The sequence below is a fragment of the Serinus canaria genome, chromosome 4 (genome assembly GCF_022539315.1).
Source record: "Serinus canaria isolate serCan28SL12 chromosome 4, serCan2020, whole genome shotgun sequence".
In the NCBI taxonomy this organism is placed as follows: Eukaryota; Metazoa; Chordata; class Aves; order Passeriformes; family Fringillidae; genus Serinus; species Serinus canaria.
In genome coordinates, this window is record NC_066317.1 from 33,773,468 (window position 1) to 33,785,849 (window position 12,382).

Here is a 12,382-nt window from a genome sequence, read left to right on the forward strand (position 1 = left end):
GTCTCAATCCCGCTTGAAATTCTCCTTGGTCTTCTCTAATAGAAACAATTAGCAGCTATCCATTACCAAGTCTCTCACCAGAGATAATGCATATCCAGATAATAAATACCAACCTTAACCTCTTAAAATCCATCAATCTCAAAAAAGTTTGTATGCAAAAAGATTAAATTACTGCAGCCATCAAACTGCCTTAACATAAGCTAGAAAAATGATCAGTTGGAAATTGCGTTTTTCTCTTTTAATAGCAGCATTTTGCAAACTGGATCTCAATCCAAGAATTAAAATCCAAATCTTTGAAGAGTAACCCTGAAAGCATACAGGTGAGCATAAGCACACACTATTAAAACCAAACCCATGTAATTCTATTTGTAGAAAAAATTGTAAAGAACAAAGGTCTCCTGCAGAAGCTTTGTCCAGAATCATCATAAATAGAGCAAACAGGGCCCCCAAGAGACCATCTAGATCATTCTGTTGCTTCTTGTGTTTTGCTACTCTTTCGCATGCTCAAAACTCGACTGTTGTATTTCCTCATTCTCTTTTTTTCTCTCCCTTGGTTGAACCACTCCAGACAATCTGCCCACTGCTTATTCTCTCTGCTCTTCCCCACACACTCTGTGGTGTTTTGCCTCAAACTGGCTCCACTCTTAATGATATCTCTATCTCCCACAGTTGGATGGAGAAAAAAGCAATTTTTTTTGTCGCAGACATTCCTTTAGTTGTGCCCATTGCTCATTGTAGTAGAATGATGCTGTTGATTTAGTCAGACTAGCTAGAAACTTCATGTCCTTTCCCACAAAACTTGCCACTTGTTCTCCAAAAAGAACTTCTGCAGTTGATTACCACTACTTAAACGGGAGATTGCACTTATCCATATTACATTAATCCAGTGTCATCAGTTTTATTTCTTATGATTTTTCAAGAATATTTCAAATTCAAGATCTGTCCTCTAATGTGTTTACATCTTTACCGAGCGTAATCTTTATTCTATTATTTGTGTCTTTCTTATGGGCCTAAAAATGCACTGGGAACATCAATTCTTTCAAGTACAGTCAAGCAAAGAGTTCTACACTTACCTTCTAACAGTTTAACCTAGAATATGTTTCCCTACCTTATTTATGAAGATGTCAAAAGAGACAGACATCTCTTACTACATTGAAAATGAACAACTTCTGTGGCTTTGTAACTCATAACAAGGCCTGTTAATCTGTCAAAAAGGAAATTAGCTAGTTTATGACAAATGGATGTTGCCTGGTACTAGTTTCTTTACAACCATCCAGGTGCTTGCAAATACTCTGATTATTTTTAAATATTGAATATGAGTGGTTCAATCTAGAATTTCTGACCTTAGCTGTCCCTTCCACTCATGTGTTTCCCTCCTCAAGTACTGGAATACTTCCACCTTCCATCCTTGGAAGACAAAATCTTCAAAGAAAACAGCTAGGAGTTTTGAAAAAGCATCAGTCACTCATTTCAGCTGATCGTGCCCAATCTATGACATGGCATCAGCCTTCCCATTGTGTGTTGCCATGTCTCACCCTTTGCTTATAGCCACTGCCATAAAAACTAAAGGTATTTTCTAGGTTATGCACATTTTGAACTTTTAATCTACCAATACCTGTTCCTAATGGATTTTTGATTTTGAGAAATAAAACTAAGTTATGGACTTTGAGATTAATTCTGCTCTTTCCATTTAACATTAATTAATCCCCCTACTGTCTTCCTGCATATACAATAAAAGAGGTACTCAGAGACACTGAGAATAAGATAAAGGAGGCTGAATTTTCTAATCTTTAAATCAATTTAGGGCCATGAAAAATATTTGAGGGGTTTTTTTTTTTTTTCTGAAAAAAATTACTAAAGTAGTTTCTCCCTTTGTTAGGGTAGAAGGTTGGAGTAAAAAGGTCAGTAGCATCCCAGGAGTGAAGTACAGACAGTAAGAAGAACTATCCAAACAGAGGCATTATGCCCAATATGCTAAGACATAATCTGGGGCTGACAGGGACCTTATGGTTCTTCTCACCTTCCTGATTTCCTGAGCAAAAGGAGATCAGTCCATGCACCCTACACCACTTTCCTGACAATCACCACTACAACCTCACATTCTTTGTTTTTCCCCAGCAATGATTTCTACAGACACTGAAAGGAAGCACTTGCTGGCATGACTGGATACTCAGTAAAGCAGAACTGTGGGAGGACGTACCACAAAGACGCATGCACTGGAGCCTAAACCCAGACTCTTGGCCCTTAAATGTATGTGACCTGTGACACACCAGTGCCATTTAGATTTACTTAAAGAGAAAAATATCAAGTATAGAAAACTAATGAACAAAGACAATACTGCACTGCAATATCAGAAAATTCTTTTAAAAGCATTTGGTATCCATGCAAAATTCAAAGGGCAAGCTTATAATTTAGGGTTTGTTTTCAGTGAATACAGAATTGGAGGTGGTGTGCAAAGTAATGGCTGAGTCCTTGGAAATTATTATGCAAAAAACTTCAACAGCCATTTTTTCCTTGGTATTTATGATCACAGAATCATAGACTTGTAGAATGGGTTGGGCTGGAAGGGACTGTAATGATCAACCCCTCTGCCACGGGCAGGGACACCTTCCACTAGACCAAGCTGCTCAGAGACCCATTCAACCTGGTGTTGAACATTTCCAGGGATGGGACACCCACAGCTTCACTGGGCAACCTGTTCCAGGGCCTCCTTGCACCCACAGTGGAGAAATTCTTTCCCATATCTACTCTGAGCCCACTCTCGTCCATTTACAGCCATTCCACCTCATCCTAGCACTACACACCCATGTTGAAAGGCCTTCACCAGCTTTCTTGTGGGCACTCCCTAAGTATTGGAAGTCTGCTATGATAACTCTGAATGCATTCATTATATGCAAACAATCACTTCCTAGTTCACTTGAAGAGTTATTTATGCTCTCTGCATTTACTTCTCACTTTAGATATTTAATGCTTTTTGATTATGGTGTGGAAGCAGTCCTTTAAGCCATATGGATTTTCCTCACTGACTGGATGACTGAAACATGTAAATTGAATCTTCTAAGCTTTAAACAAAAGAGAAGCTTTTAAAATTAAAAAAAAAAAAAAAAGACAAAAAATCCCTAGACAAGTGACACAAATTTAGATTATTCTGAGAGTTCTTTTTTTGCCATTGCTGTGATACAAAAACAATACATAGCTGATCTGCATTAACATGAGTAAGTAAAAGCCTGAGCAAACCCAGTTTTCTGGAATCCTTCTTAGTTTCAATAAAACCCCACCCTGTGTCTCATAAAGAGTTACCTGCCTAGTACTAACAGCACTCTTACATTCCTGAGACACGCAAGAAATGTGCATTTTGGTATACCACGTATGTAGGATTAATGAACATCATTTGGGATTCCAGAAAGCTAATTTCAAAAGCAGAAGGATGAATAATCAAGATTTTAAAAGCACAATCCATGCTTCTTGCACTTTGTATTGTACCCCGATTTCTGTTAAGACTGAGCATCTAAATGACAGGAGAATTCACCCTGACAAAGGACCTCAAACATTTCACTATCCTTTAGAATTTTACAGAAGTGTGTATGATACCTTCTAATTTCTCATGTTAAAAATGATATACAAAATACATTTTCAAAGGAGTATTTTTAATAAAACCAGAGGAGAAAAACCTCTTGACTCTTCTACACTATACTTACACCTATCTGCCTTTATATCTTCTTTAAATACCATATAAACTCATAGTCCTGTAATTTCAACATTTCTTTCTGTAGATAGAAAGTAATTTCAATTTTCATATATATTTTTGTTTGGATAGTCCACCTCAGTGAAGTCAGAATGATTAATTCCTACCAAGATTCTTTTTAAATGCATCATTAAATCTATAATGTAAAATCAAACCCACATAATATAATTGTTGGAGGGACTGGAATGAAGGCAGCATCCTGTCAGAAGTTATAAAAAAGGTTGAGTGCGAGAGTAAAATAGGAGGGCAATAGAGAAAAAAAGACTGAAAAGGGAAAATGAACATTATTATTACTGCAAGATCTGAAGAGTACTGTGAGGTTTAGGTTTCTGTGACCTGTTAATTTTTTTCAATAAAAAGAAGTGAGAAGGGCATACCTGTTAGCCTGTTAGCTACGCATATTATTGTGGTGCAGAAGTGTGAAACAACAAGAAATGAAATTTGTCTGTATTATTCTTTCAGGTTCCACTGAGGAACAAAGAGCCACAGAGGTAATAGAGAGCATGGTAAAGATAGTTTACAGCAGTATATTACAGTTACAGATCATGCCACTGTCATTTAAAATGAATGTATTAAAATCTATACTTCAAAATCCTACACTGCCTGTAAAATACATGAGTTGCCTTTTCTACAGACAGCAGAGATACTTTTGATTTTTTTGTAATACATAGCTCTGGCCTCACACAGGTAATTACTACTTCTGATGCCAGATAGCAAACACTTCTTTTAAAATATTACTGTAATCTTTTCTGCTTGCCATAGAGTTTATCCATCAGCTGAAAAGCTGCTCTATTTTTTAAGGAACTCTTTCAACCCATGTTGAAGTCAAAAGTCAGACTGGCAATGGGAACAAGCTTGGGATCTTAATAACATTTTAACCCTTGGCACCATCACAGTTGATGATGCGCTTCAAGGGTCTAGACTTAACACTGATTTCATTTTCCTCTCCTTTGAAAGAAGTGAGCAGATAAAAGGTATCTTCTGACATGTTTGCCTAAAGTGTAAGGACTATTGCTGACAGCTTCATTCTTGAAGCACAATAGAATGTCTTGACTGCAGGAATAAAGCCTACCTGAGCATGACTTATTCAGAGCGAGCCTGAGGCTAAGGAGCAAACTTCTACAAGCACCAAGAAAGGGCTCTAATCCTTCTAACATCCATCTTCCAAAATAAAGACATTCTGCTAAAACCTTGCCTCTGGGAACATGTGCTTTCAGAAATGCATACATTAAAAAACAGGCCCCTGTCAAAACAAATTCTTACTCTAAAAACAAGGCTGTCCAAACTATCACATTATCTGAGCAAAGACAGGAGAGAATGTGGAATTAGTAGAAAGCATCAGATTCTTCATTCATTACACCTAAATTACACTCACTTTCTTGAAAGTTAGAAGTTTGGAAGTGGGAGGGAGGAGCAGAATAAGCAGTTGAGGAACAGAGGACAATGGGAAAGACACAAAAGGGCTGTGCTTTGTTTGGGAGGCATGGGATGAGGAGTTGTGAAGGGCGGGAGGAAATATCCACAGAGTGGGATAAGTGGTGACGGAGATGGGCAAAAGGGATGAAAAATTATTTGTATGGTAAATTAGACCTGCCCTCCTAAGCCCAAGAAAAGCATTACACTGATTACACTGCCTCCCCTTACGCGATGCCCTGACACTTCGCTTCAGGTAGTGAAACATGTCCATGAGTTCACTTGAAAATACAAGCCAACGCTGAAGTTGAATCCTGAAGTGTTTTCTTTATGGTAAGTGACTATTAAGCATAACAGCCTCTAATGAAAGAAAATTAACAGTGCATAAATAGTGCATCAAAAAGCTATTGTAGAACTCTACAGCTGAGGAGTTATGCAGTATCATTAAGGGTTTCTTTAGATGAATGCAACGTGACTTTGGAATAGGCTTGCTGTAAAAATATTAAAAGGCAAATTATCTGTGACAAGTATTTGGTGATTTTAATTTCAGAAAAAAATTGCACTGTATGTACAACATGCAGGCTATTGCTAAACTTTTTATAACAAGAGACAAACTGATAAAGTAACTGAAAATATTTGGAAAGAACAATAAATCATAACTGAACTTCAAGTACTTTAAATGTGCAAAAGCTGCAAGCTCTCCAATTCCCTTAAGTCCTTAGCTAAGTGATACCACAGCCAAATGTTTCATCAATTTGCAAGTGCTGTATTTATCACCTTTATAGTAGAAGTCTGCCTTTCCTTGTACATCAAATCACAGGAGAGGAAAGGTCTAGGACATAGTAAGACACAATGAAATAATTCAGAGGTGACGAAATCATATACAAAATTTCAGTAGGAATGCTCTGAGTGATTAAAACTCTACCAAAAAACCAGTCCAAATTAAACAGTCCTCAGAGTGGAAATTTGAACAGTTCATGAAGAACAAGAAAGTGAAGCTTAAAATCCTTATCACTATCACAATTAATAAACCTGCTAGAATGTTCTTTCCTCTTTGCAATTAAGTTGCTGCAGTAAGGGTTAATGCATGCTGTGTAGAGAATGCCTTATAGTGTGATTTTTGAAAGATGTTTAATTTTCAATCATAAGAATGTAACTTCTACACACAAAGAGAAACATTTGCTTCTTGAATGAAGAGACATTTCTTCAAAAATGGAAATTACTTTAACATCACTTACGCATTTTCTTCCTCCAAAATATAAGCTGAAAAACTGTTGCATAAACTAAATGTGTAAATATAAAATAGTTAAAAAGGCTAACTCATACCCAGTCATATCAGCCTGAAATAGTATGATTGTCTTACTGCTGTTTTCTGCAAACAAAGAAAAAGTAAAGTCATTCTTTTCTTCCAATTAAAAGCTCTGTGGGAGGAATGAAAGTCTGAGGAGTGGGAGAAGAGTTTTTGAATATTTTTGTATTAATTAGAATTAAATAAAACAAGATTTCTTATCTGAGATCTATTCAAAGATGAAAAAAAGGTGTTGCACAAATTATTACTATTACCATCTAATTCTCAAGTGTTATTTGTACACACTAACTAAAATACTCCATGTGATGCAGGAGGACATATCACAGAATTGGAGAAGTTTCCTCTAACTGCAAGCTGAATAAGTCTGGCACTGAGGCTCATGAGCTTAGCTTAATACAGCAATACATTTGCATAATTGTCCAAAGACTGTCCAAATTTTTTGAGACACTGGTCTTCTATTCACTGCAAGAGTATACCAAAAGCACATATAGCCAGACACTAAAACAGAATATATGTAAACAGCAGCAACACAATTAATATCTGTATGTCAATAACAATAGGTAGGGTCTTGCCTCAAAAAGTCCAAGTACATATGTCATAGAATCACAGAATCATTTAGATTGGAAAAGACCCTTTAGATCAAGTCCAAGCCATTTACCCAGGACCACCAAGTCCAAGACCATGTTGCTAAGTGCCGTTTAAATACTTCAAGAGATGGTGACTCAACCACTTCTCTAGACAGCCTGTTCCAGGGCTTTGAAAATGTTTCAGGGAAGAAATTGTTTCTAATATCCAAGCTAAACCTTCTCTGGCCCAACTTAAGGCTATTTCTCATCCTATCACTTGTCACCTGGGAAAAGAAACCAACAACCACCTCACTGCATCCACATTTCAGGCAGCTGTGAGAGTGATAACATCCCTTCTGAGACTCCTTTTCTCCAGGCTAAACAACCTCAGTTACCCAAGCCACTCCTCACGTGACTTGTGGTCTGAATGCTAAGCACCATATACCACTTTCATCTGCTTCAATACAGACAGTCTGAGGAACAGGAAAAGAGAAGCAAGTGGTGAATGAGGAAGAATCAATGATAAATAAAGAAAAGCTAATGATAATATAAAGAAACCGAAGGTAAGCAGGGACAGGTCCTCATGCAAAAGAGTCAGGAGCAGAAGAAATCAGAGACAATAAGTGCTTTCTAATATGCAACATTGAATTGCTTAGGGCAATAATCTCAATGTGCACTATTAACAATTTTTTTCTCCTATACCTTATTTTGTAGACAACTATTAGTATTTTTAATTTCTAAATGAGAACAAGGATAGTAACAAGGCTGATCCAAATCTTACTGAAGTAAGTAAAGCTCTCTGTAAAGATGGAGGTAATCTATGTGATTTGTAGGATGCTAAAACTCTCAACTGGGCCTCCAGATTGAGAAAAAGAACTTGCCTCTCTAAATATCATTGGTGTAATTTTTATACTTACAAAGGAGGAATTTATCAGGCCTTATTTCAGCTAAAATAGTGTCTCTGTAACAGACTGTGGTGAGGCCATCACTTCTCTTGCTAACAGATCCATGAAGACCTAATAGACTTTGCCTATTTTTGAACATACTGGTTTGAAATGTAAAAAAAAAACAAATAAACAAGCAAAAAAAAAAAACAAACAAAAAAACTCAAAACCCAAACAACAACAACTACTACAACAAAATTATTGGTTTTACATTTGATCCCAATACAGTCAGTTTAAGTAGAAAAATTATTAAAGAAGCAATTCAAGATCTCTGATCTAACAGCTGTTCTATGAAATCTTAGCCAATACACTTCCATCATTAAACCACAAATAGTTTATCCCTGAATTTCCATCAGACAGCAATCTGATGTAAGAGAGCATGTTCAGATTATATTCTTACACACCAATATGACTGGGGCAGTTTACCAGAGACCTATGTAAGTAATCTGAAATGCAGGACATGACAAGAAATAACCTACAGAAAGTAGTCAGAAAAAACCAAGATCATCAGTAGCAGCGAGTTCCTGTCAGTCATTCTTGTCTACAGTTCCTGCAGGAGAGAGAACATTCGCTCTGATTCGCGCATTTATTTGCCTGCTGTGCTTGTTTTGATATCCACCTGGCAATGTGCGCAGAACGAGCAGCACAGGCAGATGCTGCGGAGTGTCAGCGCTGGGATGAGATGAGGGCTGTCTGGATTTCCATTTTAAACGGCCTGCCTGCCGAGTGCGCTGATTTCCTTCCTCCCGTCCCTGTCACGCTTCATTTAGCGGCGCTCTCCGCAGCCCTGTGCTGCCGGGAGCCAGGCTCATTCCCCAGTTCTGGAGACAGGTTCAGCTGCCTCCTCCTGCGTCCGTGTGCCAGGCGCGCCGCGCCCGCAGCGCCGAGCGCAGGGACCGCGCCCGGCCGGGGCCTGCTGGCTCTTTGCAGCCGCCCTGGGGCAGGGAGAGAAATCCTTTGTTCCTCGCTGTGCCATCGACAACCCCTCTGAGGCAAGCGAATGGTCGTAACAGACCCAGCCTGAAATTCCCACCAGGTTATTCCCAGCAGGCCAGCGGAACAAAACACCACCTGCAGCTAAAGCAAAGGAGTTTGCTCTCTTGACATTTATAATTTATATAAAGACAGAAAAATTGAACTGTATGATCAAACAGGTAATAGAAAACCTGATAGTTTAGATGCACAGTGATATTACAACTTCTTTTTTTTCCCAGTTTAACATTCAGTAGTTGGATTAGCTTTTCCAAAATGTAACCATAGCTCTGAGATGAGAGAAAAGTTCTGAAATGATGTCTCTTTGAAAAACAGTCATTCCTAGATGAACATTCACAACTATTTATTCTAATTCCTTGCATAAAATAAGCCTGATTCTACACAGTACTGTGTAAATCGTCAGTTTTCCCGGTCTTGTGTGCCTTAATCTGTTGAACTATGAGAATTTAGTTGATTCAAATCAGCTGGACATTTGTCAAAGAGTGGACAGGAGCAGTGAGGCAGTGATTTCTGTGTCACCCTCTCTTCCCAAACATAATGTCAATTATTAAGAATAAATTCAGGGTTATATGTAACTTTGAAATCCTTCTCATTGCAAAATACAGAATTACAGTGCATTTGGAAGAGTAAATTAATAAATCTTTGAAATTCTTTGGATGCTTTTTTCCCCAGTAGTGGGGGAATAAATGTTTAAGGTCTTTCCTCCCTCCTGGACAATTATAGAATACAAAATCAGCAAGGGAAGTTTCCTCAATTTTCTCTCAGTTATTAACCTTTTTTTTGTTTTGAAATATGAAAATCTCAATGCTTGCACACAGAGTTGTGTGCTGTGTAAAGATGGATTTATATCTATCTTGTTATATATTTTGGTTTAATTAATGTTATTTTTATTCTATGCAGAAAATGTATATCAGAAAGAGTTCCTATAGAATCAAGAAAGCAGATTAGATGCATGGTTTGATATAAATTTCATCTTGGTTCTCCTTGAGATTGAACACTAGAGCAAAGTTGCTGGTGCAAGGTCAGGTGGAGGAGGCAGAGCTCTTACTTGTGACCTTTCCTTGTTGGACCAGGTTCCTGGAGGGTTTAGGCTATTGAGCAGCTATTTCAGTAAAGGAACTGCCTAAAAAGCATGCATTGGCTCCTTCAATTGCCTTCCTTTGACACAGTTCCCCAGGCCCCTACCTGAGAATAAGGTTCCCAGGAAAATGTCATGGAATTGTAGAAAGGTTTTGGTTGGGAGGGATCTTAAAGATTTTCTAGTTCCTGCCCCACTCCTGTGGGCTGAGATACCTTCTATTAGACCATGTTAATCAAAGCCCAATCCAACCTGGCCTTAAACATTTCCAAGGACAGGGTGACCTTAATTTCTCCCTTTCAATGCCTCGTTACCTTCACGGTAAAGAATTTCCTCCTAACACCTGATCTAAATATCTACCCCCTTTCAGTTTTCCAGCAATTACTCCTTGTCCTATGGCCTTGTAAAAAGTTCTTCTCCAATATCAATGTCATTATCACAATGTAATTTATAGTTATTAATTCAGTGTTTCTGAAGGATCAACAACATCACAAAACCCTGTTATTCCTAAACCTATGAGGAATCTGCGCTTGCTCTGTGTGGTCAGCTTTGTAACCCCTGCATGCTAATAATCAGTAGGAAAAACACCACTGGAAAAGCATTTTGAATAAGCAGTGATCACTAATTTGTACTTTCTTAATAAAGAGCTAAAAAGTGCCCATAGCACTAGAACTTTGCTCAGATAGGAGTCAAACTTATGAACAGAAGATGGTACAGAAAATGCTACAAAATAAATTCTAAAAAAGCAACAGGTTCACTTTAACAATAACTCCACCAGCCCTTATACAGACTCCACGCTTACAGTCTTCCTTAATTCCTTTGCTGCAGCCATGTATATTTATGCAACAACAGAGCCTTTCAGATGAAGTTGATTTAAATAGGAGGAAAAGTGGAATTCAATGAAAAGATGCAGGTACTTCATTCAGGCTCATGGAGTTGATAAAAAATTCAGAGATACTTCCCGATACAGTGCCATGAATATCCACTGTAATGGCTCTGCATAATTATGGTCCCCTCAATAAATATGAGATTCACTGTAACATTTACACCATAAAGAATGTCTTAGCCCTTGCCTTTCTGTAGTTTATGAGCTTCACCCTTTAAGATCAAATAGCAGTTACTGACTCTGGGTGGATTAAAGCTTAAGCACTTTGTTCAATATGAATGATAAAAGACTTATTTTTTTTCTTTTACATTGAAATGTAAAAATGCTAGTAAAAGCATAAAGTATATTAAAATAGAGCATTCCATGAATAACAGAATTGTAGCATCACAAAAAGGCAAGAAAATAATGCATTCATTTTCCACATTCTCTTATAAAATCAATAAACTATACAGCCTCCTGGGAGTTTTAGATATCATTTACAGTATGAAAAGCACGACTTTCAGATAAGGAAATTAATCAGCGTGAGTCTTGTGGCTCTGTTAACTACAGATAATAGTTACTTAAAGTTTTTAGGGCCCAAAATCAATAAAGTTCCTCTCCCTTTGCAACCTCTCCAGTCATTGTAAGACATGGCAGGACTCTCTAGAATGATTACTTGGGTCATTGTAAAAAGTGACACTCCAATAAGCTGTTCAATTTGGAAAGTTTACATTTATCTTTACTACCAATTTGAATCAATTGTAATTAATTTATATATTTAAAAACCCTACCCCTCACAACCTCTGTGAACAAAAAACAACCATCTCTGTGAACTTCTAGTGTCTATTCAATCAAATACCCTTTGTTCAATCAAATATCTGTCTATCTATCTGTCTGTCTACCTATCACCCTTAGCCCTAACAACAGAATATCAATTTTACTGGCCAGCTTTCAGACACTGATACAATTGCCAGGTATGTGCAGGCCTTCCTTGTTCATTCAAGCTGGGGCAGATGATCCCACAGCCAGCAGGATCTCCATGTGTCCAGACTGTAGAGGTCCTCATGTCCTTGTCACCAGGATGCTTATGTCACTTAGATCCTCTGGCTCTGGAAGACACTGCTGACAGCCTAGAGAGTGAAAACAGAATACCAGAGATTTTATCATCTCTGCTCCAACCTGTGAGATCACATTTTCTATCAGCTCTGGCCGTAGCATGAAGAAAGCTCTTGCACTTTAACATCTGAATATCAAACCAATAACTCAGGCTGTGGGCTCATGCACTTAATTCAGAGTGATCTTGCTCATTTTTATTCCCCAGATGATTCACTTTTCACACAGATGTACTGTCCTGTCACTTCAGTGGCCTAAAATGATTTATAATCTCGAAAACTGGAGTTATAAAATACAGTCATTCAGCCTAAAGGAATAAATTCATAGCATTTGAAGCAAGAAAGAGATCCATTCCC